Source organism: Melanerpes formicivorus, unplaced genomic scaffold, assembly GCF_026170545.1.
Source record: "Melanerpes formicivorus ecotype bairdi unplaced genomic scaffold, bMelFor1.0.p_v2 SCAF_294, whole genome shotgun sequence".
Lineage (NCBI taxonomy): Eukaryota > Metazoa > Chordata > Aves > Piciformes > Picidae > Melanerpes > Melanerpes formicivorus.
This window is the reverse complement of record NW_027142646.1, coordinates 152501-160000: the sequence shown is the minus strand read 5'-3', so window position 1 is coordinate 160000 and position 7500 is coordinate 152501.

Here is a 7500-nt window from a genome sequence, read left to right as displayed (position 1 = left end):
TTGCCGAGCCCGGGCTGGGCTCCGGCTCACGGACGAGCGAAACCCATCCAACACCGCTGAGGGTGCGCCAGCGGCCGCTCCAAACCGCCGCGCCTTTGTTCGGCCCCGCGGGTCCCCTCTCTGACCCGGGCGAAAGCCACCGAGAAGCCAGACGGACCCCTGCCCAGCCGCCTGGCGGGTGGCTTGGAGCAGCCGCTCGGCAGCGCTGCCCTGGGAGTGCTCGGCGTCGCTTGTTCCCTCATATACGGAACTGGAGGGCCGTCAGCTCCGCGAGCGCACAACCAGCCGACCTCCGCCCAGCGGCAGGTCGCAGAAATCACGCCGGCTTGTACGATGACGTAGGCGGAGGCAGAGCGCAACAGCGACCCCTTGGCGACAAGCGCGATCTCCGCGGAGAGCACGTCTACTCGCCGAGGGAGAGCACGTCTACTCGCCGAGGGAGAGCACGTCTACTCGCCCAGGGAGAGCACGTCTACTCGCCGAGGGAGAGCACGTCTACTCGCCCAGGGAGAGCACGTCTACTCGCCCAGGGAGAGCACGTCTACTCGCCCAGGGAGAGCACGTCTACTCGCCCAGGGAGAGCACGTCTACTCGCCCAGGGAGAGCACGTCTACTCGCCCAGGGAGAGCACGTCTACTCGCCCAGGGAGAGCACGTCTACTCGCCCAGGGAGAGCACGTCTACTCGCCCAGGGAGAGCACGTCTACTCGCCCAGGGAGAGCACGTCTACTCGCCCAGGGAGAGCACGTCTACTCGCCCAGGGAGAGCACGTCTACTCGCCCAGGGAGAGCACGTCTACTCGCCCAGGGAGAGCACGTCTACTCGCCGAGGGAGAGCACGTCTACTCGCCGAGGGAGAGCACGTCTACTCGCCCAGGGAGAGCACGTCTACTCGCCCAGGGAGAGCACGTCTACTCGCCCAGGGAGAGCACGTCTACCTCCCGCCTGAGGGAGAGCACGGGGTGGGGGGACAAAGACAGGCGGCAGCAGCTTCGGTGAACGTCACCCGGGAGGCGACCGGGGCTGTCCCGGGGCAGTCCCGGGAAGCCGGCGTCCGACACAGGGAACCGTCAGCTGCCGGACCGGGGCGAATCCCCGCGGCCACGGCAGGGGTGGGGGCTCGAAGACAGCCGGCAGCCGCTTCGGTGAACGTCACCCGGGAGGAGACTGGGGCCCTCCCGGGACCGTCCCGGGAAGACGACGTTCGGCACGAGATCCCGGCCGCGGCCGGACCGGCTCGAAGCCTCGCGGTCCCGGCAGCAGCCGGAGCCGCTCGCCGCCTCGGGCTCCCGGCCCCCTACAGATCCGGCGACTCGTTCGCGGGCGGCGGGGGGAGGCAGTGGAGGGGGTGCGGGGAGAAGCGGCAGCGGAGGCGGAGGGGGGGGGGGGGGCTCGAAGACAGCCGGCAGCCGCTTCGGTGAACGTCACCCAGGAGGCGATCGGGGCCGTCCCGGGGCCGTCCCGGGATGCCTGCGACAGGCACGGGGTCCCAGCCGCGGCCGGACCGACTCGAAGCCCCGCGGCCCCGGCACGGGGGAGGCCCAAAGACTGGCGGCAGCCGCTTCGCTGAACGTCACCCGGCCGGCGACCGGGGCCGTCCCGGGGCCGTCCCGGGATGCCGGCATCCGGCACGGGGTCCCGGCCGCGGCCGGAGCGGCTCGAATCCCCGCGGTCCCGGCAGCAGCCGGAGCCGCTCGCCGTTCGGGCTCCCGGCACCCTACGGATCCGGCGACTCGTTCGCCGGCGGCGGGGGGAGGCAGTGAAGGAGGTGCGGGCAGAAGCGGCAGCGGAGGCGGAGGGGGGGGGGGGGCTCGAAGACAGCCGGCAGCCGCTTCGGAGAACGTCACCCGGCCGGCGACCGCGGCCGTTCCGGGGCCGCCCCGGGAAGCCTGCGACAGGCACGGGGTCCCGGCCTCGGCCGGACCCGCACTGGGTGCCGCCGCCTCGGGCTCTCGGGACGGTATGGATCCGCCGACTCGTTCGCCGGCGGCGGGGGGAGGCAGTGGAGGGGGTGCGGGGAGAAGCGGCAGCGGAGGCGGAGGGGGGGGGGGGCTCGAAGACAGCCGGCAGCCGCTTCGGTGAACGTCACCCAGGAGGCGATCGGGGCCGTCCCGGGGCCGTCCCGGGATGCCGGCTTCCGGCACGGGGGTCCCGGCCGCGGCCGGACCGGCTCGAATCCCCGCGGTCCCGGCAGCAGCCGGAGCCGCTCGCCGTTCGGGCTCCCGGCACCCTACGGATCCGGCGACTCGTTCGCGGGAGGCGGGGGGAGGCAGTGAAGGAGGTGCGGGCAGAAGCGGCAGCGGAGGCGGAAGGGGGGGGGGGGCTCGGAGACAGCCGTCAGCCGCTTCGGTGAACGTCACCCGGGAGGCGACCGGGACCGGCCCGGGAAGCCATCGTCCGGCCCCGGATCCCGGCCGCGGCCGGACCGGCTCGAAGCCCCGCGGCCCCGGCACGGGGGAGGCCCAAAGACTGGCGGCAGCCGCTTCGCTGAACGTCACCCGGCCGGCGACCGGGGCCGTCCCGGGGCCGTCCCGGGATGCCGGCTTCCGGCACGGGGTCCCGGCCGCGGCCGGAGCGGCTCGAAGCCCCGCGGTCCCGGCAGCAGCCGGAGCCGCTCGCCGTTCGGGCTCCCGGCACCCTACGGATCCGCCGACTCGTTCGCCGGCGGCGGGGGGAGGCAGTGGAGGGGGTGCGGGCAGAAGCGGCAGCGGAGGCGGAGGGGGGGGGGGCTCGAAGACAGCCGGCAGCCGCTTCGGTGAACGTCACCCGGCCGGCGACCGGGGCCGTCCCGGGGCTGTCCGGGGATGCCGGCTTCCGGCACGGGGTCCCGGCCGCGGCCGGACCGGCTCGAATCCCCGCGGTCCCGGCAGCAGCCGGAGCCGCTCGCCGTTCGGGCTCCCGGCACCCTACAGATCCGGCGACTCGTTCGCGGGCGGCGGGGGGAGGCAGTGGAGGGGGTGCGGGCAGAAGCGGCCGCGGAGGCGGAGGGGGGGTGGGGCTCGAAGACAGCCGTCAGCCGCTTCGGTGAACGTCACCCGGGAGGCGACCGGGACCGGCCCGGGAAGCCATCGTCCGGCCCGGGATCCCGGCCGCGGCCGGACCGGCTCGAATCCCCGCGGCCCCGGCACGGGGGAGGCCCAAAGACTGGCGGCAGCCGCTTCGCTGAACGTCACCCGGCCGGCGACCGGGGCCGTCCCGGGGCCGTCCCGGGATGCCGGCTTCCGGCACGGGGTCCCGGCCGCGGCCGGAGCGGCTCGAATCCCCGCGGTCCCGGCAGCAGCCGGAGCCGCTCGCCGTTCGGGCTCCCGGCACCCTACGGATCCGCCGACTCGTTCGCCGGCGGCGGGGGGAGGCAGTGGAGGGGGTGCGGGCAGAAGCGGCCGCGGAGGCGGAGCGGGGGGGGGGGCTCGAAGACAGTCGTCAGCCGCTTCGGTGAACGTCACCCGGGAGGCGACCGGGACCGGCCCGGGAAGCCATCGTCCGGCCCCGGATCCCGGCCGCGGCCGGACCGGCTCGAAGCCCCGCGGCCCCGGCACGGGGGAGGCCCAAAGACTGGCGGCAGCCGCTTCGCTGAACGTCACCCGGCCGGCGACCGGGGCCGTCCCGGGGCCGTCCCGGGATGCCGGCTTCCGGCACGGGGTCCCGGCCGCGGCCGGAGCGGCTCGAATCCCCGCGGTCCCGGCAGCAGCCGGAGCCGCTCGCCGTTCGGGCTCCCGGCACCCTACGGATCCGGCGACTCGTTCGCCGGCGGCGGGGGGGAGGCAGTGGAGGCGGTGCGGGGAGAAGCGGCAGCGGAGGCGGAGGGGGGGCGGGGGGGGACGATAGTGGCGGGGGGCGGGGGGTGCTCGAAGGCAGCCGGCAGCCGGTTCGGTGAACATTCGCCGGGGCGGGGGGGCGACCTGTCCGTGCCCGGGGCAGCCCCGGAAAGCCGGCAGCCAGCACGGGGTCCCGGCAGCACCTGTTCCCTGCCCTGGGACTTGCCGTGCCCGGCGGCCGGTTGCCGGGTGGGGGGAGCGATGAGAGGCGGGGCGCAGCGGCCGGGGCAGCGCCGGGCCGCAGCGGGGGGCTGGGCGGGTGGGGTAGGCGTCGAGCGGCAAGCCCTCGGCTGCAGCGAATGTTCGGCGGTGCGGGGCGGGGGGGGACGGGACGACACGTTGGGGGCGCCGAGTCCGAGCCACCCCCGGCCCCAGGGGCGGCCGGAGGGGGAGGCCGGTGCCTGGCCCTGGGAGCTGCTGGGCGCCGGATGGCCGAGGGTGCGTCAGAAGCCGCCCGAGCGGTCGAGCAGGTCCTCCAGAAAGGCCTAGGGTGGCTTCGAGGGCCCCGGGAGCAGTCGAGGGAGGCCTCCAGGCAGGTCTGGAGTGGATGGGAGGCCTTCCAAAGCAGACAAGGGAGGCTGCCAGCGGGGCCTAGGCTGGCACTGCAGCCTGTAAATGGTTGGGGGGGGGGCCTCTGGTGCGGCCTGGAGTCTCTGGGTGGCGTCCAGAGAGGTGCAAAAGATCCTCTGGTGCGGCCTGTGGTGGCGGAGAAGCCTGCAGAGCGTGCGGGGGAGGCTTCTGGTGCGGCCTGGGGTGGCTGAGAAGCCTGCAGAGCGTGCGGGGAGAGGCTTCTGCTGCGGCCTGGGGTGGCTGAGAAGCCTGCAGGGCGTGCGGGAGAGGCTTCTGCTGCAGCCTGGGGTGGCTGAGAAGCCTGCAGAGCGTGCGGGAGAGGCTTCTGCTGCGGCCTGGGGTGGCTGAGAAGCCTGCAGAGCGTGCGGGGGAGGCTTCTGTTGGGGCCTGGGGTGGGTCAGAAGCCTACAGAGCGTGCGGGGGAGGCTTCTGGTGCGGCCTGGGGTGGGTCGGAAGCCTGCAGAGCGTGCGGGAGAGGCTTCTGCTGCGGCCTGGGGTGGCTGAGAAGCCTGCAGGGCGTGCGGGAGAGGCTTCTGCTGCGGCCTGGGGTGGGTCGGAAGCCTGCAGAGCGTGCGGGGGAGGCTTCTGCTGCGGCCTGGGGTGGCTGAGAAGCCTGCAGAGCGTGCGGGGGAGGCTTCTGGTGCGGCCTGGGGTGGGACGGAAGCCTGCAGAGCGTGCGGGAGAGGCTTCTGCTGCGGCCTGGGGTGGGTCGGAAGCCTGCAGAGCGTGCGGGAGAGGCTTCTGCTGCGGCCTGGGGTGGCTGAGAAGCCTGCAGAGCGTGCGGGAGAGGCTTCTGCTGCGGCCTGGGGTGGCTGAGAAGCCTGCAGAGCGTGCGGGAGAGGCTTCTGCTGCGGCCTGGGGTGGCTGAGAAGCCTGCAGGGCGTGCGGGAGAGGCTTCTGCTGCGGCCTGGGGTGGCTGAGAAGCCTGCAGAGCGTGCGGGAGAGGCTTCTGCTGCGGCCTGGGGTGGCTGAGAAGCCTGCAGAGCGTGCGGGGGAGGCTTCTGTTGGGGCCTGGGGTGGGTCAGAAGCCTACAGAGCGTGCGGGGGAGGCTTCTGGTGCGGCCTGGGGTGGGTCGGAAGCCTGCAGAGCGTGCGGGAGAGGCTTCTGTTGGGGCCTGGGGTGGCTGAGAAGCCTGCAGAGCGTGCGGGGGAGGCTTCTGCTGCGGCCTGGGGTGGCTGAGAAGCCTGCAGAGCGTGCGGGGGAGGCTTCTGCTGCGGCCTGGGGTGGCTGAGAAGCCTGCAGAGCGTGCGGGGGAGGCTTCTGGTGCGGCCTGGGGTGGGACGGAAGCCTGCAGAGCGTGCGGGAGAGGCTTCTGCTGCGGCCTGGGGTGGGTCGGAAGCCTGCAGAGCGTGCGGGAGAGGCTTCTGCTGCGGCCTGGGGTGGCTGAGAAGCCTGCAGAGCGTGCGGGAGAGGCTTCTGCTGCGGCCTGGGGTGGCTGAGAAGCCTGCAGAGCGTGCGGGAGAGGCTTCTGCTGCGGCCTGGGGTGGCTGAGAAGCCTGCAGGGCGTGCGGGAGAGGCTTCTGCTGCGGCCTGGGGTGGCTGAGAAGCCTGCAGGGCGTGCGGGAGAGGCTTCTGCTGCGGCCTGGGGTGGCTGAGAAGCCTGCAGGGCGTGCGGGAGAGGCTTCTGCTGCGGCCTGGGGTGGGTCGGAAGCCTGCAGAGCGTGCGGGGGAGGCTTCTGCTGCGGCCTGGGGTCTCTGGGTGGCCTCTAGAGAGGTGCAAAAGACCCTCTGGGTTGGGCTGGGGTGGCTCTTGGACCCCTGCCACACAGTGGAGAGCGGCCTCCGGCCCGCCACCTGTGTCCCTGTGTGCCTGAGTGCCTGTGTCCCTGTGTCCCTGTGTCCCTGAGTGCCTGAGTGCCTGTGTCCCTGTGTCCCTGTGTCCCTGAGTGCCTGAGTGCCTGAGTGCCTGTGTCCCTGTGTCCCTGTGTCCCTGTGTCCCTGAGTGCCTGAGTGCCTGTGTCCCTGTGTCCCTGTGTCCCTGAGTGCCTGAGTGCCTGAGTGCCTGTGTCCCTGTGTCCTTGTGTCCCTGTGTCCCTGTGTCCCTGTGTGCCTGAGTGCCTGTGTCCCTGTGTCCCTGTCTGTGTACCTGTGTGCGAGAGTGTCCGGCACGCCACCCAGCGGCGGCGGGCAAGCAGGTAGGCGGGTGGGCGGGCCGGCGAGGGCCAGTGTGAGTTTGGGGGGTGGGAGGGGAGGCGGCAGCTGGAAGCGTCAGAGGAGGGGGCGTGGCTCCGGCTGGCCCCGGGAGCAGGTTCCCGGGACCGGGACCGGCTGGACCCGGCGGGTGGTTGATCCCGGGGCGGGGGGCAGAGGCGGCGGGAAGCGGCAGCTGCGTGTGCGGCGGGGGGGGTGGAGGGCGAACCGCGGCGGGAAGCGGATGCTTCAGAGCAGGTTACGGGGGCGGGGACGGACGACACCACCTGTCCCCGCCCCGGGACGGGCTGGACCCGGCGCCCTGGACCCGGCGCCGTGTACCCGCCGCCGCCCCCCGCCGCCGCCCCCCTCCGCCACCCCGGGACCCCGACGTTTTTTGGCGCCCGCGCCTTTTTTTGCTCCCCGCCTGCCCGCGCTGCCCCGGGCCCTCCCCCGGGGCGGGGCGGGAGGGAGGGACGGACGGACGGGTAGCCGGGGATCTCCGAGCGCGCGCCACCAGACCGAGGCGGGTCCCGGCGGCGGCGGCGGCGGCGGCGGCGGCGGCGGCGGCAGCAGCAAGCGACGGCGGGGGGGGCAGGCTAGGGAGAGAGGGGGAGCGGCATGCGGTAGGGCTGGGGGGTTTGTTTCGGGGGGGAGGGGTGGGGGGGGGGTGGCAGCGGTCAGCGAGAGCGGGGAGAGGGGGAGCGGCATGCGGTAGGGCTGGGGTGTTTTTGGGGTGGGGGCGTTGGGGGGATTAGCGGGCGGGCGGGCAGCCCAGCCAAGCGGCAAGCCGGGGGGGCGGGCGAGGGCGGCTTTAGGGCCGGAGGAGCGGAGCGCAACCTCCCCCGTGCAGGCTCCAGCGTGGAGAGCAGCAAGTTTTTGGGGACGGGGGACGACGGATGGGAGGGGCAGCGGCGAGAGGCTAGCTGCGGCAAGGGGCACCGGCACGGCCGCCCTAACAGCGCCGCCTCGGTCGCAGGGGTTAG